Raw genomic sequence first — 25944 nt, forward strand, 5'->3', positions numbered from 1 at the left:
AGGTGGTTAACTTACATGTCTCCAGAAGTTGTTGGACTACTGTTCCCATCATCCCTGAACACTGGCCCTGTTGGCTCGTTTGGGATGCCCTTTAGACCTGGCAGGTATGCGGGGGTGAACACCAACCCGGGGGGGGCACAGTGTGCCTGTCAGGTTCACATAAAAAGGTCAAGGTATAGGACCTCTGACAGTTAAATCCAGTTGCAAACGACTCTGGGGTTGCAGTGCTCATCTTGCTTTACTGGCCGAGGGAGCTGACGTTTGTCCGCAGACAGTTTTTCTGGGTCATGTGGCCAGCATGACTAAGCTGCTTCTGGCGAAACCAGAGCAGCGCATGGAAACGCCGTTTACATTCCTGCCGGAGTGGTACCTATTTATCTACTTGCACTTTGACGTGCTTTTGAACTGCTAGGTTGGCAGCAGCTGGGTCCGAGCAATGGGAGCTCACCCCGTTGTGGGGGTTCGAACCTATCGGCAAGCCCTAGGCCCAGTGGTTTAGACCACAGCGCCACCCACGCCCCAAATCAGGTTCACATACCCAATGTTTTTGTAGCAAGGAGGAATAATTCCTTCCAATCCTTTGCTACGGGGCTACAGGTAGAGCCTGTAAATGTGCCCAGGAGTTGGGGGGAGGGACCAATCCCTCCCATCTTAGGGTGTTTCCCTGCTTGGACTATATTTCAATTTGTCTAATTATGTTCCTTTGGTTCTTTGCAGATCATCTATGTTGTTACATTTGAGTAAATATACTCTTTCCCCACAGTTATGGTTTGTCGAGTCTTCTTTAAGGGTGAGCTTGCAATGAGCTTGACGGAGATTGATTTTTTTTTTTAACACACCTTCTTCCATTTCCACAAGGCTGGTTCCAAACTGCAAGCAGGCCAAAAATGACAAGCTGTTTGCTGTGAAAGCATGTAAGGAATAATTGTCCTTATTTAAGAGATGGAATTTGCCTCAAAGATCCCTCTGACCTGGTCCATAATTTCTGGACATTTGCTAGGATAATTCTTTTTGCTCTGTATTTATTATTCATGCAATGTGACACAGTGCCAAAGTGCTTTGCCAGTATAAAGGAAAGTGGTGCCACTAATACAAGGAAGTAAGTGTGAACTCCTGATCCTCTCAGGGCAGAGAGGAAGCTTCTGGGATTGAATGTGCAGGTAAAGATTTCACCATGCAAACTAAAGCTTCGCATCAATTAAATGTGAGTGGAAATCCTACACCAAACAGATGATTCAGCTGCCTATTATCACCCTATAATCAGAAGAACATCCTTCTTTGGTGTCATTTCTATAAGGTGTAAGTCTTCATAGAACTGGCCAATTTCAGTTTCTTCAGCACCAGTAGTTGGTGCATAAACTTAATTACTGTGATGTTAAAAGGTCTACCTTGGATTCGTATCGAGATCCTTGACTGGGTCAACCACAGCAAACTATGGCAAGTTCTTAAAGAAATGGGAGTGCCTGATCAACTCATCTGTCTCCTGAGAAATCTCTATGTGGGACAAGAAGCTACAGTTAGAACTGGATATGGAACAACTGATTGGTTCAAAATTGGGAAAGGAGTACGGCAAGGCTGTATATTGTCTCCCTGCTTATTTAACTTATATGCAGAATTCATCATGCGAAAGGCTGGGCTGGATGAATCCCAAGCCGGAATTAAGATTGCCGGAAGAAATATCAACAACCTCAGATATGCAGATGACACAACCTTGATGGCAGAAAGTGAGGAGGAATTAAAGAACCTTTTAATGAGGGTGAAAGAGGAGAGCACAAAATATGGTCTGAAGCTCAACATAAAAAAAATCCCATGGATTGCAAGAAGATCAAACCTATCCATTCTGAAGGAAATCAGCCCTGAGTGCTCACTGGAAGGACAGATTGTGAAGCTGAGGCTCCAATACTTTGGCCACGAGAAGAGAAGAGAATACTTTGGCCATGAGAAGAGAAGACTCCCTGGAAAAGATCCTGATGTTGGGCAAGATTAAGGGCACAAGAAGAAGGGGACGACAGAGGACAAGATGGTTAGACAACGTTCTCGAAGCTACAAACATGAGTCTGACCAAACTGTGGGAGGCAGTGGAAGATAGGAGTGCCTGGCGTGCTCTGGTCCATGGGGTCACGTAGAGTCGGACATGACTAAACAACTAAACAACAACATTATCACCCATATTACAAGTTTAGGGACAAGTAAGAAATAAAGGCTTGTGGCAACAAGGAGGGGAAACTATGGCACCAAACAATACTGGGGAAGGGGGAGATTTTATTTTATTTTTTACATGAGGAATGGATAACCTGTGGCCCTCCAGATATTGCTGGTCTACAACTCCCATAATCTCCACCCATTGGCCATGCTCTTCTCTCCTGCCCCTCTTCTCCAATATTGCAAATATTTATATTGTGCAGCTTGAAGCAAGAGGATGTACAAAAACTAAATCCTCTTGGAATGATTCCCCCCCACACACCCATAGATATGATTTAAAAGCTATTGTCACGGCCACCCAGATCTGGTCCCAGCTCACAAGAGACCTCACTCCGTTGCAGCTTATTTACAGGAAAAGTTTATTGAAGATTTCTGCTTCTCATACAGTTCAGCATTGTGGCCGTACGTCTGCCACGTTAGACCGCTGAAGTCCCCTCTGACTCCTCCCCTCTTCCGCACCAACTTAATAGCCTGGCTCTAGACCACCTCTTCCTCTCCTTTCTTTTCCGCAGGGTCTTCCTGCCCCCCTGGGTTCCCTCTCTCCGTGACTCGCCTGAGGCTGAATCCTCTGCCGCCTCTTCCCCCCTCTTTCTGGCTTTAGGGCCGGGCTCCTCCCCTGAGCTCTCTCCACTTCCGCGCGCCTCTACGCTTGAACTTGGCGCGCGTACGTTGCTGCTGACCTTTCTTTCGACCGCTACACCACCCCCTGCTCTGCTCTCCACCCTTTCCGGCTGAGACGTCTCTTGCTTCCTCTGTCTTCCACTGGGCTCCTCTCCGCTTCTCCCTTCTCCTCCCCTTTGCTTGATTAAGGTAACCCCCTTTTGAGAATCCTCTGACTCGCTGCTCAGACTCGTGGATTCCCTCAGAATTCCGTCATCTTCTTCCTCATCCTTCTGCCCCTCCTCCCACTCGCTCTCCGTCTCCTCTGTCATCTCCTCCTCTCTCCCAGAAACCCTGACATCCATCCCCCCCTCGAAGCCCCCCCTTCCCCCCTCCCGCTCGCCGGGGACCGGTTGTGGAAACTGCGGCTCTTCGGGGGTAGGCTCAGGATACAGGTCGTCTACGTCAATGTTCTCTGCTGGCAGTTCTGTGTAAGTGTATTCGAAGTCGAGTTCTTCCCCCAAATGCTTCTCAGTCTCTGCTTCCATCGCTACTTCCTCCGGTGCTGCCCGCCAAGGACCTATCAGCCACCTCTTACGCCATTCCTCCTCTGGCTGCTCCTCCCACCAATAAGGGGTTTCCGTGTCCACCCCCGAGCACGATCCCCTGGGCGGGCTTGATTCTGGTGTTCTTCCCTCGGGGGAAGAGAAACCCCTGAACGTGCTATCTGACAATGTGGGTGTGAAAAGCCAGTCATCAAAGTACTCAGCTGGCATGGGTCTATGTGGGAAAAGTGCATGGAACTCTTCTTTCAAAAGGGGTTCGTCTAACTCGTAGCCTGGCACCCAACTATTAGCAGCGGCTGGTGTGCCCTCCCTGGCGAGAAAATATTCAACTCCCTCCTCCCCCCATCTCGAGTCCAGTATCTCTGTGACCTCGTTAAGAGGTTCTGGTCTTGGCGATTCCCCCCTCTCAGGCGCCCTCCTACGTGGCTCTGGGGGTGCTCCTGACTCTTGAAACCTGTGTGGGGTTTTGTAGGGAGTGAGCACCGACCTATGAAAGACCGGGTGCACCCTGGAACCTTCCGGAAGGGCTATACGAAAAGCCACCGGATTGATCTTAGCCTCAACTTGATATGGCCCTAGCTGCCTGTGTCCTAACTTCTTCTTGGCCAATGACCTGGCCGGCATCGCGTGGGCTGCTAACCACACCCAGTCCCCAACCTGGATGTCCTCTCCCGCCCTCCTGTGCTTATCGGCCTGCACCTTATACGCCTGTTTTGCCAGCTCCAAATGTCTCCGCAGCTCCTCGTGCACCTCTTGCAACTCCGCTGCAAACTGGTCGGCATCTTGAGGCCCCCCCCCTCCTGGTGCCGCAAATCTCGGGAAGGTTCTGGGATGACGGCCATTGTTCGCGAAGAAAGGCGTCACCCCGGTGGAAGCGTGTTTCGTGTTGTTGTAGGCGAATTCAGCCATCGGCAGATAGTCCACCCACGCCGCAGGTCGCTGGTTGGCGTAGCACCGCAGGTACTGCTGCATGATCGCGTTGACCCTCTCCGCTTGACCGTTGGTTTGTGGATGCCTCGCCGATGTCAGGTTGATTTTGACGTGCAAGATGCCCAGAAGCTTTCGCCAGAAAGTGGAAACAAACTGGCGCCCCCTGTCGGACAAGACGGACTGCGGAAGTCCATGCACTCTGAAGACGTGATCGATGAAGAGCTTTGCGGTCTGTTCTGCCGTCGCCACCTTGGCACAAGGGATGAAGTGCGCCATCTTGGTGAACAAGTCCACCACCACTAACACCGCCGTCTTACCTCTGGAGCTGGGCAGGTCTGTAACAAAGTCCAACGCTACCCTCTCCCATGGTTGCTGCGGTGTCTCCAGCGGTTCTAGCAATCCCGCCTGCTTCTGGTGCACTGGTTTGGACCTCTGGCAGATATCACACCTGGCGACGTAGTCCGCCACCTCTCCTCTCATCTGGGGCCACCAAAAGTCTCTAGCCACCAACTCCATCGTCTTTTCTTTGCCGAAATGGCCTGCACTAGGGGCGTCATGCAACTGTTGCAGAACCTTGGCTCGAAGATCGTCGGTGGGCACGTAAAGGGCACCCTTACGAGTCAAAAGTCCATCTTGTAATTGAAACTCATCGTTGTCTCGCGACCCTCCGCGTAGCTCCTCCATCTTGGACTGTGCAAACTGATCCCTTTGCAACGCGCGTCGCACCGCGTCCAGGTCGACTGCGATGGTAGCGCACGTCCACGCCTGCGGTGCGAAAATGTGCTTTGCTGCGATTGGAGCTGCTTCCTCCAAGTATTGCGGCTTTCGGGACAGCGCGTCTGCAATAACATTGGAGTCTCCTGGGATGTATTCTATTTTGAAGTCGAAGTCCGCAAAGAACTCCGCCCAGCGCATGTGTCGCTGGGTCTGCAACTTAGCCGTCCGCCAATACTCTAAGTTCTTGTGATCCGTGCGGACCTGCACCGTGTGCTTGGCTCCTATTAAGAAGTGTCGCCACGCTTTGAAAGCTGCATGAATGGCCAACAACTCCCTGTCCCATATGGTATAATTGCGCTCCGTCTTGCTGAGCTTCCGGGAGTAGAACGCACCCGGTCGCCAGTTGCCTTGTGAATCCTCTTGCAAAAGAACGGCCCCAACCGCTCTATCCGACGCATCGGTCTCTACCCGCATGGGTCTGCCGGGATTCACGTGGAGCAGCTGCTCTTCGGAGGCGAAAAGACCCTTAAGCGTCCGGAAGGACCGCTCCGCTTGTTCGGTCCAGACGAACTTCTTCTTCTTGGAACTGAGGGTGTCAGTGATCGCCGCCGTCGCGTTCGCAAAACCTTTAATAAACTTGCGGTAAAAATTGGCAAAGCCGATGAACCTCTGGACCTCTTTCCGATTTCGAGGGCTTTTCCAGTCCAACAGCGCTTGAACCTTAGCCCTGTCCATGGCCAGTCCCTCGTCGGACAACTTGTAGCCAAGGAAATCAACCTCTCTGACATCAAACTGGCACTTTTCCAACTTGGCGTACAGCCTGTGTTCCTTCAGCCTCTGCAGGACCTCCCTCACGTCCTTATCGTGATCCTCCGGCGATTCCGAGAAAATCAGGATATCGTCGAGAAAGCAGACACACTTTTTGTAGAGGAGACCTGCTAGCACGTGGTGCATAAATGCTTGAAAAACGTGGCTGCCATTTTGGAGGCCGAAAGGCATGACTCTGTATTCGTATGTGCCCAGAGGGGTGAACATGGCGGTCTTCCACTCATCTCCTTTCCGGATGCGGATGAGATTGTAAGCTCCACGTAGGTCCAGCTTGGTGAAAATCTTGCCCCTCCTGACGGTCGCTAAAAGGTCGTCAATCTTGGGCATGGGGAAAGCTTTGGGCTTAGTCAAGCTGTTGATGAACCTGTAATCCACTATAAGCCTTTTTTGGGGCGTGTTTTTCTTCTTCACAAAGAACACAGGGCTGCCACCCGCTGCTTTAGATTCCTGGATGAAACCTCGCTTGAGGTTATGGTCTATGAACTCCCGAAGCTCTTGCATCTCGTCTTCCGACATGGAGTACAGCTTGGCAGCAGGCAGTTGCGCCCCTGGCACTAAATCAATCGCGCAGTCGTAAGGTCTATGAGGCGGCAACTTGTCAGCTTCCTTCTCACAGAAAACCTCCAAGAAGTCCTGGTACTTGTGAGGCACTGTTTGCACCATACTCAGATGCAATGGCTGCTCAGCTTCTCCTCCCTGATCGGTCTGAAAGCAATGCTGAGCACAATACGATGAACAAAAGTTGATCTGCCTCTGGTACCACGCAACCGCGGGACTGTGCCTCTCCAGCCAACTCATGCCTAACACGATGGGTGTGTCCGATAAGTGGGTGACATTGAAACTAATAAGCTCTCGATGGTTGCCAATCTGCATCATCATGGGAGGGGTTTGCTGCACCACTTGCCCCCCCAGCAACTTCCTGCCGTCCACCGTGACCACGTTCAGAGGCGTCGTTGCAGGCAGGAGCGCCATGTTGTGCTGCTTAACGAACTGCAGTCCCATGAAGTCGGCGTTGCTTCCCGAATCGATCGTTATTGGAACCTCAAGGAGTCTCCCATCAGGCAACTGGAGTGTTGCTGTGAGCAGAACTGCCGGTTTGGGAGGCAAAGGGTCCACGCTCTGCAGTGATGCTGGGGGCTTGTCTACAGATCCGCCTGGCTGAGCCCCAGTAGCTCTGCTTCCAGCCAGGCACTGTCGTTTCCCTGAAGCTGCTCCCCTGGTTGCACCTCTGCTGTTACAGTTGCCAGCGCTGCAGTGTGCTTCTGGAGCCTCTGGGGGCACTCTTTCGCCATATGGTGCGCACTGTCACAGATGTAACACTTCCTGGTTCCTCTAGGAGGCTTCGCTTTGGCTGCACCAGGGACAGGGCTCTGGGATGGCTTCTGAGCCCTAGCACCACCAATCTCCATTGGCTCCTCTCTGTCCTTCCCCATTGGCGAGGGGTGCGCACGGCTGAAGTCCCTGTGCCCAAAAGGGAGAGTCCTTGCTTGCGCACGCGCTTGGGGCCCGTCCTCCTCATGCCACGGACGCCCCTCATGTCGAATTCCAAGAGCTAAAGCCCGTTGCACCACGTCTTCTAGGGTCCGGGGTCTGTCCCCCCTAGCGATCTCATCCTTGATGGGGGGGCTCAATCCCTCCCAAAAAAGATCTCTGACCGGTTTACTGTCCTTTGGCCAATCTAAGGCGGTGAGCAATGCAAAAAATTTAGAGTGGTATTGGCGCACAGTCGCTTTCCCCTGCCTCAGCCCGTGCATTTGACGGCGCGCAATGTCCACATCCACAGAGGATTGAAAACAAGAATCCATCGCTTTGATGAACGCAGTTGAATCGCGACGGGCCGGTCCATCTTCGCGCCACAAATTGCGTAGCCAAGCCCTGGCCTCCCCATGCAGGTGCGAAACAATGAACCCCACTCTCTCCTCCTCATCTTTAAAATCGTGACGGAGTAAGTGCAGTGCATATACAACGTCCGCTCTGAAATTGGGATAGTCTTGCAAGTTGCCATTAAAATGCGGAACTAGGGCACCCCCCCTCCGTCCAAGCGCAATGCCCTCCGCTCTGGATCCTGGGGCCCCCGCCTTGTCCGCGCGCTCCCACCTTGCCTGCAAATCCTGGCACGTCTTCTCCAAGTCGTCATTCTTCTTCTGCGAAGCAATGACTGCCGATGTGAGAGCGGTAACCTGATTCCGCAATGCAACCAGCTGCTCCTCAGCGCTCATGGCTGCTCCCGTTCGTGAGCTTCGCAAAAAAAAAAATTTTTGCTTTCAGTGAGGGGACTTACTGTCACGGCCACCCAGATCTGGTCCCAGCTCACAAGAGACCTCACTCCGTTGCAGCTTATTTACAGGAAAAGTTTATTGAAGATTTCTGCTTCTCATACAGTTCAGCATTGTGGCCGTACGTCTGCCACGTTAGACCGCTGAAGTCCCCTCTGACTCCTCCCCTCTTCCGCACCAACTTAATAGCCTGGCTCTAGACCACCTCTTCCTCTCCTTTCTTTTCCGCAGGGTCTTCCTGCCCCCCTGGGTTCCCTCTCTCCGTGACTCGCCTGAGGCTGAATCCTCTGCCGCCTCTTCCCCCCTCTTTCTGGCTTTAGGGCCGGGCTCCTCCCCTGAGCTCTCTCCACTTCCGCGCGCCTCTACGCTTGAACTTGGCGCGCGTACGTTGCTGCTGACCTTTCTTTCGACCGCTACACCACCCCCTGCTCTGCTCTCCACCCTTTCCGGCTGAGACGTCTCTTGCTTCCTCTGTCTTCCACTGGGCTCCTCTCCGCTTCTCCCTTCTCCTCCCCTTTGCTTGATTAAGGTAACCCCCTTTTGAGAATCCTCTGACTCGCTGCTCAGACTCGTGGATTCCCTCAGAATTCCGTCATCTTCTTCCTCATCCTTCTGCCCCTCCTCCCACTCGCTCTCCGTCTCCTCTGTCATCTCCTCCTCTCTCCCAGAAACCCTGACAGCTATACTCACAGAACTTGTTCCAAACAGATACAAAAAACAATTAACGATACATCCAAATGGTTGTATAATATGTGCATGTCCAGCACAGGTTCATCTTCTTACCTAATTGGCATAACTCCAAACAGACCTAAAATCAGTAGGTCTGTCTCTCTCCACACAGACTCTATCAGCCTGGAGTTGTTTACTCTCCAGGAGAGACCTCATTGTCACATCTGTGTCACTTCTGTGGCTTTCAGAGGAAGACCCAAAGGCAACTCCCTTCAAAATGGAGATTTGCAGCTGAATACCCCTCTCGTGATCTAAAGCTAAACACCACGTGAGAGCTCTTCTTAGCTTCAATGGAATTTCCTCAGTTAATGTTACACATATAGGCATATACAGAGTTATTTTCCATTTCAATGTACTATTAAACAATTATACTTAACAACATGTGCTTCGCACCTTGCCCAAATCAGCTCCAGATGGTTCAGGAAATCCCTAGAACAGATTTAGTTGGCATATGGGAGAGTCCTATTATGCTATCAGTAACCCTTGCACTCATGGCACTGCATACTTAGTGTTTCACTGAATACAACCCCTAGTGTGGTCGTAACCCAGGTAAGGGGAATGTTATGCAAAATTGTTGCTAGGTCCTTATACAGTAGAACCTCTACTTACAACCGCCTCCACTCACGGACTTTCCAAGTTACCACCACAGCAAACCCGGAAGTAACTGTCGGGTTTGCATCTGTTAGCGCATGCTCAGGAACGACGACTGCCATTCATGCATGCACAGAATTGGCGAGCACGCCTGTGCACAACAGTGCCCTCCCAGTGACACGTTTCGCCATAAGAACGGGCCTCAGAAACGGATTGCAGTTGTGAGTAGAGGTTCCACTGTACCAGATTATGATGACAGATTTATATGAATAAAACTATAAGGAATAAACTTTTATACACACATGCCCCCCCACCACACACACTCACTGCATGGCCTTTGTTGTAGGTGCTTTTTTCCAAAGCATTTGGGGGTCACCTAGTTGATATGTAGTGAGCAGCCCAAGCAATATTTATTCAATTTGCTCCTGCTTAAGCCTCTTGTATGAGAGCAAGCAGCACCTCATCACAGAGCAGCTTGCGCCAGCAAATGGAAGGTAAACATTTTTATCTACACAGTAGAAAGGGCATTGCATTTTAGAACTGATAATTATACCGACTGAGAATATTAAGCACTGGTTTTGCCCTCCATTCTGCTTCCTCCCTGAATTTGCATAAACCTGCTTTTGATTATTTTCCCTGGAAACGAATGAGACACTAGTGTGTCACTCTGCACTTCTGCCCTGCATATGTATGTGCTTTCCCCCCAGGAACCATTCTAATATATGCAAATTGTATTTATTACCAAGTACATTAGATTTTGTATTAGCAACTTTGCCTTGTTACACCTTGTTACACGTTAAAATGCCCATCCAAGGAACACAATTTGCCAGTACTAGAACAATGTAAAAACCACGTTAACATTTTTAAAGGTCAAAGGTCATGGGCCACAAACACATATTTGACAGAAACATTTTAATGCTTTTGTGAGTGCTCTTAACCGGGCCTTAGAACCTTTAAAAGCAAACCACATCTCCTCAGAAAACATATACAGCTTTTGCCGTGAGACCAATATGGGCATTGTTGCGCCTTCATTCATGGGAAGAATATTGACATAAAGCAGCCTTCCTCAGCCTGGTGCCCTCAGATATTTTGGACTGCAACACCTATCAACCCCAACTAGCATGACTGTGCTGGATGAGGCTGATGGGAGTTGTAGTCTGAAGCATCTGGAAGGTACCAGGCTGGGGGAATTTCTGAATTAAAGCATAAGTCTATACTGACTGCCAGGCTGGGTCAAACAGAAGACCAGTTTTGACCAGCTCAATGTCTTCAGCAGCAGACAGCTGGCTATCTCAGAGAAGCTCACACATGGAATGAAATGGCCCGTTCTTCATCTATAGTTTGTCCCTGACTCCTGAATATTGGGTTGCAGGGGCACTGACTGATTATGACATTGTTTAGTTTCCCTTTTGAATACCCCTGTGAGTTTTTAGGAGTTAAGATTGCTTAAGATTGCAGTTGTGTCTGGGTTACTGTGCTATCATGATATTTTATTTCTGTCTTACACCCACCCTTAGAAGCAGTAAGCATTATGAGAACTTGTATTGATAGCCAGCAGCTTGGACAACAATAATACCAAGTTCCCCAATAAATCTACGTTGAACAGGTTGGGGAGATAACCCCTGCTCTTTCACACACACTTCTCCCAACTATGCGTGCGAGGGAATTGTCAAAATGTGTGAAGATATAACTAGATGGTTTTAAGTAGTTTTAGCTGTGTAGCCTCCGGCATGCTTTGGCTTGTCAACCTGCCTTTGGCCTAGCATACTCAAGATACCACTAGGTTTAGTGTCTGCCCCTCGTGCTGACACGCTAATTCAGGAAAGCTGTTCCTTGTAACCATTTCATTTTGCTGTACTTAGCTTATTTTAATATGTCTGAACTGCCGTCTCTCATTAGCTCATACATTTTTTAGCTACTCTGAGAGGTTAAGGGTAATAAAAGTGATAATTCTTTAGAGTTTGTCCAACTTACTCCTGTCGCAAATTTTTAAGTGGTATCAGCTGAAACAATTTGTTTAGGAATCTACTGGTTGGTTGGTCTGTCACATCAACTGCTAAAAGGGTGGTAGCTCCATGGTAGAACATCTGCTTTGCATACAAAAGGTTCTATTGTTCAACTCTTGGTATCTCCAGGTAAGGATGGAAGAGGTGTTAAGGAATGCAGTTCATGTGTTAATTTCATTAGTGAGGAAAGAGCTAATTCTGACTCATTCCTGAAAAGCAGCTGGCTGAATCTCCTTACTTCTTTATCAGTGTTACTGGGAAGATTAGGCATGTAACTTTGTGTATTAAAGGGCTCAGGTTACAGCGTTTGTTGTGGATCATTGGTCATTACCAAGAAGGAGTGGGAAAGGAGTATGGCAAGGCTGTATATTGTCTCCCTGCTTATTTAACTTATATGCAGAATTCATCATACTTTGGCCACCTCATGAGAAGAGAAGACTCCCTGGGAAAGACCCTGATGTTGGGAAAGAGGGCACAAGGAGAAGGGGACGACAGAGGATGAGATGGTTGGACAGTGTTCTCGAAGCTACCAGCATGAGTTTGACTAAACTGCGGGAGGCAGTGGAAGACAGACAGGAGTGCCTGGCGTGCTCTGGTCCATGGGGTCACGAAGAGTCAGACACGACTAAACAACAACAACAAGAAGGAGTGGATTGTTGTGGAACTGTGGAGTTGCCTGAAGAGAAGAGCTGAGATGAAGACTTTGAGAAGAGCTCGTCTGAGAATTCCAGACTTCAGGATTGTGTGCAAGTTGACTTAGAACTTGTGTGTCAATTTGGTTCAACAAGGTCTGTGAATTACAGGAAGCCCTCTGGGACCAGAGGGAGAAAAACTTTCATGTAACCTGTATATAGTATGTAAACAGTGTATGTATGTGTCAAGCAAAGTAACTCTGCTTCAAACAACAACTATCTCATGTTGGTGACCCTAAAAGCATTACTGAAGCTTCCACAGTGCACACATAGAGAGCAAGATTAATAGATTGAAGATAAACACACACCCCAACAAGATAACCCTGTCTAAACCCCAAAAAACCTACTGCCTGTCAGTGTAGACAACAGTAAGTTAGATGGACCAATGGACTGATTTTGTATTGGGCAGTTTCCTATGTTCCTAAAAAACACACGATCCAAACTGCACAGTCATTTGGCCATAACTTGTTCCTATCAGCCTAACTATTCCTAAACCTGCTTAGTCTTGTAGTACATTTTGCAAATATGTCCACACTCCTTCCCACTTCAGAGTTTCTGTTTTGCTCCACTCTCATCCCTCATATAATTTAAGGGCAAATCCCATTGCCTAAACCATTCAGTCATTGCTTTTTGCAGCCGCACCAAGAAATAGGTTAAACAACAGTGTGATCTGCAAACAAATGATGCAGTTACATTATCTCTGGTGCCGTTTTAGTTTTAGACCCATTACCATAGCGAAGGCTACTAGACAGCTCACATGCCTATATAAGCAGCTCGAGTATTTTGTGTGAGAGAAATGGACTACTCTGTTAAGCTTCAATAAAGGGGAAGATGGATAAAGTTATGACACCAAATGAAAAGGTCTGAAGATAAATTTTCCTGCGGGGCTCATACAGGATGAAAGAAATCAAAAGACTTAATTGAGCCCTGAAGTCTGTGAACAAGATGGACAGGATACAAAGAGGTGCTTGATTTCCCCCTCTCCTTTTGCAGAACTGGTGTCTATATTTCAGCTTTCTTTAATCTCCAGTGTAGGTCTCCTGTTCTTGCTTGTCAATTTCCCCTGGGCATCTAGTTGGCTACTGTGAGTACAGAATACAGGACAAGATGGGCCTTTGGTCTGATCCAGCAGAACTCTTCTCATGTTCTTATATTAACTTTGTTCCTGGAGCTTTTGGTGTAAATATTTCAACTTAATTGCTCTTGTAGAAGGGCCTGAATTAACAACTGGCAATTAAGGATTCTGAGCATCAGTGAGAAAACAAATGTTTAGATACTTAAGGTGAAAGATGATTGCTATACAGCAGGAGCTATTTCTCTTCTTATGCCGCAAGATGTGCTAAGGAGTCTCAAGGTGAACTCCAGTCTCTCTTTGGACAATTATCTGCCAGTGTCTTATCTATTTTTCAGTGCAGTCTAATCACTGGCCTTTAAAAGATTTTTTCCCCCAGCTGATTAAAATCAAATTGTTGGGCAAATCTAGACTTTCCATATTTTTACTTCCACGTCTATTTTTATGTTTTATTTATTATCCCATTAATATATCACCTTTCCTCCAAGGAGCTTCTAGGTGGCATACCTTGATTCTCCACCTCTCCATTTTATCCTCATAACAGCCCTGTAAGGCTTAAAGACAGTGACAGGCCTGAAGTAACGCTGTGAGCATTAGCACTGAGTCGGGATTTGAACCCTGGTCTCCAAGGTCCCAGTCTGACACTCTAACCCAGGGGTGAGTAACTTTTTCAGCAGGGGGCCGGTCCACTGTCCCTCAGACCTTGTGGGGGGCCGGACTGTAATTTGAAAATAAAAATAAAAATGAATGAATTCCTATACCCCACAAATAACCCAGAGATGCATTTTAAATAAAAGGACACATTCTACTCATGTAAAAACACACTGATTCCTGGACCATCCATGGGCCGGATTGAGAAGGCGATTGGGCCAGATCCGGCCCCCAGGCCTTAGTTTGCCTACCCATGCTCTAACCATTGTACCACACTGCTTTTTATATTTATGGTAGCGGAGCTAAAGGCACAGGTAGACAGAATCTGTTTTCACTTCCAGGCAACTGCATGCATTTTAATGTGGTTTCATACAACTGGAAGAAAAGTAGTCAACATTTCATTGATTTCAACTCCTCGAGACTTACTGGGCACCAACTGTGAGAATCCCCTTTTGCAAACTTCACAGACTATGCTGATCCAACACTTGTACCTATTAAAAGTGTGGCCAACTAGGGGGTCTGAACTAGGCAGGAGCCTGAGGAAACTACATGAGAGCAGGCAATCATCAAAGCATTTCCAGCTGAGGAGAAGCATCTTGGGATTAATGGTGTCTTCCAAAGAAAGCAACTGGAGGATTTCACTCTTGCAGCAAAAGAACACAGAAAGCTAAAGTGATTTCTTTGCTCAAATGGATGTTGAGTTGCTGATCTGTGGCTACAAAATCTGACTCACAGGACACATTTTCATTGCACTGTTCAGTCTTCATTCTATTCAGGACTTCTCAACATGTGAATATCAACCTGTTAAAGTGATACAATTTTTCACAGATGCAAATGTGTAGATCACTTAATTGTTTTTAAACATTAACTTTACCTTAGTACATGGTGACATTATTATACCCTAGCCAGTGCCTTGATCAGAGGTTTTTCCAACATAAACCATTGAAGGAAAATCAGGAAATAAATATAATTAAATATAAGCATCTGGGCAGACTATCCAAGAGATCAAGCTATAAATATTGTGCAAGTTTTGTGGTGATTGCACATATTTTGATTCACAAGCCACTGTCTGATTTTATCCTGAAGAAAGAAAGAAACATACAAATACACACACAAACAAACCTTGAACATAAATAATGGTACCAGCCATAGCAAATGCTTGCAGTTCTGAGATGGCCAAAAAGAAACAAGAAAATAACATGTGCAGGTTGTAATGCATTTGTAGAGTCTGTAGAAAGCAAGAGAAGTGCATAAACATGCCAGTGGTGGCAGATATTGCAGCAAAATCTCAGTGGGCATCAAAGCATTCTCTCTAAATAGACATCTCCATCACTTGGCACATAAAACTAAATTATAATCTCACTTACAACTAAGCCTTGGTTCACCTCTAGCCACAAAGTAACAGTTGCATAAAACAAGCAGTTGATAGCTTTAGAAGGAGACATTGTTTTATATTGTTGTTATTTGATTCTTTCTTTTTTTAGGCTCCTTGAGTTTTCTTGGAAAGTTAGGTGGGATAGAAAAATCCCCCACACAGAGAGATCTATGTCTATATACCTTCTATATATAACTTAAAGGAAAGAGTCCTGTTCTGCACTCCCAAGTATTGCAAATCTGTATAATTTCTGTCATTTGCAAATGTAATGTGAATCACAAGGTAGAGTTCTGCTGGCATAGACTTTAGCACATATTTAACTCCATAGATAGTGATAATCAAATATTGACTTTAAGTAAATGGAAGTTGGTAAGACTGACTGCATTTTCTACCCTAATCTTCTGTGCCATCCTTGCATTGATTAGATGTGGCACGGTTATAGGTTTCTGTAGAATGCGGAAATAGAGGACTTTGCAAAGAGCATTTTCAGAGGTTAAGTTTGCTCTCCATACGTAGCGAGATAATCCAGGTCACAATTCAGTGACCTCTTACTGTATTTGAGCACTTAATTAGAATTCCTGGAACAGAACGGGTACTATCAGTTAAGCTTTAGCAAAGTATCTTTCATCAAGCAAAGCCACATCAGTTCATTGTCATTCATCCAAGCAGCAGAATACTTTCCTGACTTACATAACATTAAGTTCTGACAAATTTTGTCTTCGCTTGGCATGTCAAGGCCTGTCTACCCTCTGCACAGAACAAGCCTACACAAGTTGTGACTTACTAAATGTAACACAGCCTCTCAACCAGCATTGTTGCTTGCTGGTTGCTATCCATCCTCCTATTTTTGCTGTTCTAGGCATGCATCAAAGCCAGGAAGTTTTGCAAAACCTTGCTGGGCTGCATGCAGCTTTGTGTTTTTTGTAGCACAATATGCTATAAGGCATGTACTAGAGATGTGCCCAAAGATTCAAATTTTATCTGTATATGGTGGTTTTTTTAAGCTGATCTTATTTTTTGAGTCACTTGTGCTTCAGTCTGTGCTCCAGCTTCCAGGTTGCTCTGTTTAAAATGAAGTTCTGTCTGTATTTCCCATTCACGACAATGGGAAATCCAAACATGACAACAACTCTTTCTCCTTTTGGCCAAAGTGGGTGGAATTTATAAGCACAGAGTCCTTCCAAATTGGATTAAGCCTGCCAGAGTGTAGACATGTACATCCAGGTGTTTTTGTGTGCAGGGCATCTTTACACTTTGGGTTAAAAAACGAAGGAAAAACTATAACTTTTTGATTTTCATTTGCATGCATAACTACCCTTTCTAAGGGATGCAGTCTGCAAATTTCAGAATGATAGTGATTCTGCCACTTTACCATTCGGGGGTGGGTAGAATAGGAATCATGGGGGGGCATATTGGGGGGGGATGTGACCCACTTTTACTCCAAGGGTCATTGGTGGAGAGTGATGATCTCTTTTACATTTGTGTCCTAAGTCATTCAGGGCTTTAAACATGAATGTGAGCACCTTGAACTGAACCTGGAAATGATCTAACAGTCAGTGCCTGACATCTAAGTTAATCAATCACAAGTAGGCAGCATAACCAAGTCTTCCCACAAACAAGCTCTAAGTCAATGGTTTTCAAATTTGCTACCTTAGGACAGTGATGGCCAAACTTGGCCCTCCAGCTGTTTTGGGACTACAACTCCCATCATCCCTAGCTAACAGGACCAGTGGTCAGGGATGGTGGGAATTGTACTCCCCAAACAGCTGGAGGGCCATGTTTGGCCATCACAGCCTTAGGAGATCATTTTCCACATCAACTTGTCTTCTGAAGTAAGAACTCCCTGCATGTCTGCCACAGAGCATCTGTGCATGAAGGAATACTATGGCTAGGCTTTCCTGATACTCCATGTGAACTGAGAATGTGCACCAGAACACACCCAACACTTCTGTACAGCTGTGCATAGCATGGAAGTTCATTAATGGTGACTTACAAGATTTAAAGGACTTCAGAGTTTTCCAGGAATGTTATTTTTTACAGACCACTGGTCTGAGTCAATATACATTAAAAATAATTGGAAAACGTTTTTGTTATATACTAAGACCACAATCCTAACCCCACATACCTGGGAGCAAACCCCACTGAATTAAATAGGACTCATTTCTGAGCTGACGCGGTTACTGAGGTATACGATTAAAGAAGACTTCCCTGACAAGCAAGTATTGTGGGAGGTAGAACTTTTTTCTGTTAATGTTTCCTATTGTTTGTTAGGAAGCTCTCCAAAGTATTTCATGCATAATCCATAGCATGTGCACACTCGAAAAAGGTCAAAGAATTTGGGGACATCATCTGCCTTGACAGAACGCAGGTGCTCTGCCCTTTTGTGAAGTTCTTCCCAAGCAAAGATCATGTCAGGTGAGGTAGCCACATGGCGTTTGGGTCACACACAAGCTTACTTATTCATGGGAATATTGACCACAGGTCTTGTGTTCAACCAGATGTACCCTTGAGCCAATACAGCAAAACAGATTGGGCTGTTGAAGGCATTAAATATTGACCACATGAAATAACAGGAAGTTTAATGTGCCTCTGCAGAAAAAGAAAAAGAAACATTGGAAGTCAGTAGGTTTTCATCCGGTGGTTAGTATAATTCAGAGGCGGTGGTGGCAATAGTTCATGCAGATTATGAAGCATGAGAAATGATAAAGGAGGCACAAACTGCCTCTTAAATGTTCCCATCATACTTTTAGTATCTTGTGCACCACTTGATCTAGCACTTGATTGTTTCTTTTTGTTTTTACTGTATTTATATCCAGTATTAGCCACCCTGAGCTGGGTCTTGGCTGGGGAGGGCAGGGTATAAATAAAAATTTTATTACTATTATTATTATTATTATTATTATTATTATTATTATTATTATCATCATCCACTTTGTATTAGACAACTTCATTCAACATCAATTATTAAACTGTGACCAAGAAACTATGGTAATATATAGTTGAGTGCTCCCCAAAAATGTAAGCCGAGAGAAATGAAGCCTCTTCCCACAACGGATCCCATCAACAACAGCCCAAAAATCTCCTTCTGCACTTATTCAACCACTCTAGATGCACAGAATTAAGCACTGATTATTATAAGATGTCTTTTAGGCAAAACAGCACTATTCAGATCTGAATGAGTGATGCATGTCTCTGTGACATGAAGTATGTAAAAATCTATCAGCATTTCTGCTTCTCCTTTCCTGTCACCTAATGCATGAATTTTGCTTGAAGTGCAAAGCACAGTATTGGGATTATAGGGGGGAGGGCGTTGATTCAGTTCACATTTCATAGAATCATAGAATTGTAGAATTGGAAGGGACCCCAAGGAGCATCTAGTCCAATCCCCTGCAAGGCAGGAATACGCAGCTGTCCCATGCGAGGATCAAACCCGCAAGCTTGCCATTACAGTGGTACTTCTGGTTACAGACACTTCAGGTTACAGACACTTCAGGTTACAGACTTCGCTAACCCAGAAATAGTGCCTCAGGTTAAGAACTTTGCTTCAGGATGAGAACAGAAATCGTGTGGCAGCAGTGGGAGGCCCCATTAGCTAAAGTGGTACCTCAGGTTAAGAAAAGTTTCAGGTTAAGAACGGACCTCCAGAACGAATTAAGTTCTTAACCCAAGGTACCACTGTATCAGCACAATGCTTTTAATAGTTAGCCTACCTAATTTGCAGTTTACAAAACAATAGGTGAATGAAACATTATCAATAATAATAATAATAATAATAATAATAATAATAATAATAATAATAATAATTTTTTTGTAGCCCGACCATCTGGCTGGGCTTTCCCAGCCACTCTGGGTGACTTCCAACAAAGATTAAAAATACATTAAAATGTCACACATTAAAAACTTCCCGGAACAGGGCTGCCTTCAGATGTCTTCTAAAAGTCTGGTAGTTGTTTATCTCTTTGACATCTGATGGGAGGGCGTTCCACAGCTTGGGCGCCACTACCAAGAAGGCTCTCTGCCTGGTTCCCTGTAGCTTTGCTTCTCGCAGTGCGGGAACCGCCAGAAGGCCCTCGGCGCTGGTCCTCAGTGTCCGGGCAGAATGATGGGGGTGGAGACGCTCCTTTAGGTATACTGGGTCAAGGCCGTTTAGGGCTTTAAAGGTCAACACCAACACTTTGAGTTGTGCTCAGAAATGTACTGGGAGCCAATGTAGGTCTTTCAGGACCGGTATTATATGGTCTCGGCGGTTGCCCCCAGTCACCAGTCTAGCTGCCGCATTTTGGAATAGTTGTATTTTCCGGGTCAACTTCAAAGGTAGCCCCACGTAGAGCGCATTGCAGTAGTCCAAGCCAGCATTTAGAATTTCCACTTCTCTAAATTTTGCAATGCAGTTTTCCAGCCAAGTAATGAATACAACTCTACAATCCTATGACTCCACTGGTAGCAGCACATGGGCAGCATTGCAGTAATGCAATTTTAAGGTCGCCAGTGCATGGACTACTGTGGTCAACCTATCCCTGTCCAGGAATGGCCACACCCAAAGCTGAAAAAAGGTACTCATAGCCATGAAGGGCACCTGAGCTTCCTGTGACAGAGTTGGATTTAGGATTACTCCAGGCTATGCAGCTGCTCTTTCGGGGGGGGGGGTACAACCCCATCAAGGGTGAGCAACTTACTGACTTGAATTTGTGGTTGTATTTCTTTGAAATGAACAAAATGTAGTGACAAAGTGAATCCCACCCCTGAAAATCAGGCTCTGGGTTGGAAAAGAGAACTGTTTGCTAGAAAAATAAAACACTCCCCCCAAATGGCACTGTGTCCCAAGTTTGAATTCAACCCCAGTTCAAAACTTGAGATCAGCAGCAGAACAAGACTCTGATCCATCTCCCAGCTCTCCAATTCATTCCCAACCTCTCACTTACCCGCCCAATTCATCTCACTGCATTATTACACTCTGCAAAGGAGACACAACACAAATGGGTGTGTGTATGTGTAATCAGTTGCATATTGTTTGTGAACTGAAAGCACCTACACATATTCATTGAATTGATTTCCATTCCAAACATAGGACAAATAAGCAAACTAGCAATCTCCACTCCTGTTTCTGATTTCATCAGAATTCTACAACATTCTAGTTTAGAGAAACTTTGTACAGGCAACAACAAACATTTTTCTAATGAGATAATCTTCTAATACATATTATTATTATTAATATAGCTTTTGTAAGGTGGGGGATAAAAAAAAACACCTAGCACAAATTTGATGACTACATGCCAATCAGTCTGCTTCTCACTCAATATTGGGCAAACCTACCACTCTAAATATGCAGAAACACTACAAGGGAAACTGTGTAACCATAGAAACTACCTTCTATCAATTGTAAAATACCTTTAGAATTATATACGAAATAAAGGCGAGAAAGACACTCCAAACTGCCAACAATGAATAGTACGTATATATGCAACAGGGAATGTATAAATGTAATAGTTTCTTAAGCACAGTGGTTTGGAATTGTAATCACAGGCCACCGAGGAGCTGCTTCCTGAACAAACCAGCTCTTCTTTCATGTGCCAGGAAAAGTAAATCTTCTTTTAAAAATGTGTTTCATAACATCCCTGGGAGCTGCTCTGTAGGTTTCCAAACTCCTTGTTTAATAGCTTGTGTTGCGTGTTTAAGACACGGCAATCCAAGGCTGTAAAACTAAGCAGGCTTTCATTTTTTTTCTGTTTCATGGTGATCTGCTTGGGTTTCTACCTCTCCTGAATTCAATTTATGAACTGTTCTGTAGGGACGGACTCAGAGGGAGGCTCCAAAGTGAAGGAAGCACAAAATCCAAAGCCCTGCCGAGTCCGCAATGAAAGATAAGGGTGATGTTTTCACAAGCCCCTGACATGGTCAAGCACAGCCCCAGCGATAGGCTGCCAGAAGCAGTGTTGATGCCCCTATTGGAGGGAATCTAAGTGAATTGGTGGAGCTTATGCCCGTGCTGCCCGGGGGGGGTGCTCCTGAGAGGGGTGTGGCACGGAGGGTGCCCTCCCAGGCACGGGATAGCCTCTCAGGTGCCCGGAGCGCGCACATGCCCTGCAGCCAGGGACGGAGGTGTCAGAAGCTTGTCCTACATTCGAGTAGGACCCTGGCAGAGACACATGTCCGACTGGCATGTTCCCTCCCTCCCTCATGGTCAATCATTCAGGAGCTTCAAAAGCTTTCTTCAGCCTGCACATCACAGCGACCGATGCCAACAGACATCAGCACACTTAGGGATTTGCAGAGACTTCGCAGCTTGTGTGACAGACCTCAGCAACTCAGCGTTTTGGCTAATCTGCTTTATTTACATATAAACACACACGGAGCACTGCAGCATGTCTCCCTCTCTCTCTAGCATCAGACAGCAAAGCGAAAAAGAACAAAGGACAATAGTCCTACGGAACACAGTAACACAAACATCCTGTCTCCGTCACTTCCCACTTTGTGGATTCAAAACATACACCGTCATGTGAAAGACAACAATCCCATGACTGCAATCATGGAGCAGGAATTCTAACAGGAGCGAGCCACCTATGGGGGAGGAGCAAGCCACTCACAGGGGTGGAGCAAGCTGCCCATGGTAGACATTTGGTGCACCACCCACCCACAACTCCCAAGCCTCCCCCAAGCTGTCAAAACAAAGGGGGAAGGGGGGGATGCCACCGGCAAAATGGCGCAGCTCCCCCCTTACTTAACCTGATGGCTCGGGGTAGGCTTGGGAGTCGTGGGTGGGCGGCGCACCAAATGTATTCCCCCTCAGTGAGGGCACCCGGGGCACCCCCCCCCCTTCCCACACCTAAGTGCATAAGTAAACATTGCTCTTTTTTCTAGAAAAAGAGGTGCCAGAACTCACCATGAACACCTCCCTCATTCTTTTAGAGTGGAAATGGCATCCACCTGAGAGGTGCCAGAACTGAGCTCCTGTGAGTTCACATGGAAAAAAGTCATATATATAGATATAAGTGTTTTAAAATTACTGATTTTAATTTTTATGTAGCTTTTTTTTTTTTGAGGGGCGGAATATTTATGAATTCTTTAGACTGTCTTGTAAATCTAGGAATAAGAATAATAGTAAGAATAAGAATAATTTATTATTTATATGCAGTCCATCTGATTGGGTTTCCCCAAACTCCCTGGGCAGCTTTCAGCAAATTAAAACATTAAGTACATCAAACACCAAACATTTGAAGTCTTTTATTCTAGAAAGCATTATATAATTGTTGCATTAAAATGCAACAGCATTAGAGCTTACTTACCCATGCTGATTTTGCATACCTGCTGAGAGAACAGGAGAGTTTTGGATTAAGGCTATGCAAAACCTCTCCTGATTTATCCATTTCCTGTTACATTTTAATACTATGAAACAACGACTGACTGAGTGGCAAGGATTGGGGAGGGTTTCTAAGACTAGAATAACATGCAAACATCCATAGAATATTTGTGGCTGACAGATTATGCTTTGGGTAACAAAAGGCCTAGCGGAAAATCGTTGCTAAAAGCCATTAGTACAGAAAATAAGCATAAGTGACTCTTGACACAGAAGTGATTATGCTTGGGTAAGATCTTTGAATAAGGATTTGATGAACACAGGTTTTTTAGAAATGAACATGCTTAGGTCAGACCATTAAATAAAGAGGTGATGAAAGAAGGTTTTCAGCAGCTAGCATGCTTAAGTCGGGGCATAAATACAGATTTTAGCATCAATGTGCGTAGATTAGAGGGTTGTTGTTCTAACCAGACAGTAAGACTAATACACACACAAACCCTCCAAGTGTCCCTATTTTCCAGGGACAGTCTGGAACAATGAAAGTCACCATGGCTTCTGATTTGATTTGACGTTTCCGAGCACAATGCAAAGTGTTGGTGCTTTCTTATGTACCTGCTAGGGTATGAAGGTCTGTGGTAAAGTCATTCATGTCATAGTTCTAATAAAAAGGAAAATGGTGACAATGAAACTGGACTTTGCTTCCTGTGTTCAGGGTTTGGTCATCCACCTTCCATGATCATATGGAGAAAACAGGAAAATTCACAGTTGGTATCAATATGATGGCAATAATGCATAATGTGCTTTGATCAGAGGAAGGAAATTATGTTTTCTCCTCTGTCTTTTTGAGGGGTTTTTTTAAAGCCTTTTGGGCTCAGCCAGCCCCCATAGCAGTCTCCATTTCAGCATTAATGGAACTAATCTACCTCATTCATATTTAATAAGAGAGGGCTCAGCCAAGTATTAACATGACTGAAATTCTCACTAATGCTTTCTGACTGTAAGTACCTTCTAATGCCTTGGTGGAATAGCCCTAAACTGCTACATGCAGTGGTTGAATAGAAAGGGGGGGGGGGTGAAACCTCCCAGGAATCAGCTTTGGAGTGCACTGTTGCAGTGGTGGAATCAGAAACTTATTTTCCACTGGTGGATTCAGTGATTAGCTGACATGATGAATTCAAAACGCACAGCAGGTTCGGCTAGATGGGAAGAAAACCAATCTCGAGATGTATTCAACTGAATCTCTCCTCGTTGCTTGGGCCAAAACTTTGCTAACGTATATCGTTGTGAATGGATAGGATAGCAGTCAGGGTCAGGCTGGGTAAGAAACTGGGATCAGATGTCACAGCAAACACGCAGAACATTTCACCTCAACGCCCGGCATCTGTAACTGGCCAGATCATCACCACAGGAATTGCCAAGACCTGTCTAGTCCAGCATTCTGTATTCAACAAAGGCCTGCCAAATTTCTCTGGGCACTCACAGCCAGGGCCGTACCATGAAATAGTCATACAGCCAATGAAATTTGTCTACATGATGGGGTGTATGGGCTCCTTCTGGGGTACTTTGACTACCTCAGGTCTCATCTGTGGCACCTAGAAGCTGTAAGAATGCAACAGAGGCCACACCCAGGTAACAGCTTAAGGAGAAAAACTAGGATATACAGTCATACCTTGGTTCCTGAACGCCTTGCAAATTGAATGTTTTGGCTCCTGAATGCTGTAAACCTGAAAGTGAGTGTTCCAGTTTGCGAACATTCTTTGGAACCCAAAAGTCTGACATGGCTTCCATGGTTTCTGATTGGCTGCAGGGACGCACCTTGGTTTGGAAGTCGAATGGACTTCCAGAACAGAATCCGTTCAACTTCCGAGGTATACATTATTATAAAGCAATCAGTCAGTAAGTCATGGGGTTAGATCAAGATTTAGTCTCATAGTCTCATTTGAACAGGTCTACTCTAAGCATGACTAAGTCTGGATCCAAACCACGGAAATTATCACTATATTCATTTCAAGTTACTTCTGTATCAAATTTGGGAGAAGGTGCCCATGTCTCACAAGAAGGAAAGGCAAGGCAAAAGGAGAAACGTTTTTCTTTCACCGCCTAGTTATACACTTAAACTGCAATCTTAACCCCACTTACCCTTGAATGCTTGTTGTGTTTGGGATAAGAAGGACAGGGCTGAGTGAACTTAAGCACCACATTTTTAAAAAGAAGAGCAATGCCAAAACTTTCTAATAGGCCCATGTGTAGGAGTATAGTGATCACACTTTATAAAACAATTGTGACTTCCCTACAGAGGAGCTTCTCACACCTTCATTGTATGGATTTTGCAGCAGATGCACTTTTTTTACTCTGGCCTTTAAAGGTAAAGGTAAAGGTACCCCTGCCCGTACGGGCCAGTCTTGCCAGACTCTGGGGTTGTGCGCCCATCTCACTCAAGAGGCCAGGGGCCAGCGCTGTCCGAAGACACTTCCGGGTCACATGGCCAGTGTGACATCGCTGCTCTGGCGAGCCAGAGCCGCACACGGAAACGCCGTTTACCTTCCCGCTGGTAAGCGGTCCCTATTTATCTACTTGCACCCGGAGGTGCTTTCGAACTGCTAGGTTGGCAGGCGCTGGGACCGAGCAGCGGGAGCGCACCCCGCAGCAGGGATTCGAACCGCCGACCTTTCGATCGGCAAGTCCTAGGTGCTGAGGCTTTAACCCACAGCGCCACCTGCGTCCCTCTAACCCGAGGTACCACTGTGTATATTAGGAACCCACCCTATTCTTCTGATTGCAACTGTTTTAATTGATTTTACTTATGGTGGGAAATAAAAATACAAGCAATATAATGCCGGTTGCTTGGACTCACAGGTGGGCAGAGTGCTATTGTACTTATGGCCAGCTTCAGACTTCCTTCAGGCATCTAGTTGGCCATTGTGCAGGATCCTGGACTAAATGGACCTTTGGTCTGATCCAGAAGGGATCTCTTTGTGTTCTGACGTCATATCATCATGCACTTGGCAAAAGCAGCACAATTTGAATCAAGGCAGAAGTCACTCCCATTGCTAATGGCATGCTCCGTTTTGTTTTGCTTTAAATCACATGAGGCAGTTATTTGAAAATTGTGCTTAAGGTGGAGAGAGAAAAAAGAACCCACCTGACATCAGTTGAGGTTTAGAGAATGATAAGTGGAAATGTATATTTAAAAACTTCCCTACATGGTTGGAAATTGCTGGCCAAAGGAAGTTTCTCTTTTCTTTGTTTTATATAAACAAGTATACATTATTCATCAGGGAAGCCTATCCTCTGGTCTCATGTGCAATTAATGAGCTGGTTCCATGGAGCAGTAAAGCCACAGGAATCATGACAAAGCAGTCCTGGCAGGTGATTTATGGACAGATGGGGTATTTTCATTTTTATATATATTAAA

This window comes from Podarcis melisellensis (genome assembly GCF_964234715.1).
Source record: "Podarcis melisellensis genome assembly, chromosome: 7".
Classification (NCBI taxonomy): domain Eukaryota; kingdom Metazoa; phylum Chordata; class Lepidosauria; order Squamata; family Lacertidae; genus Podarcis; species Podarcis melisellensis.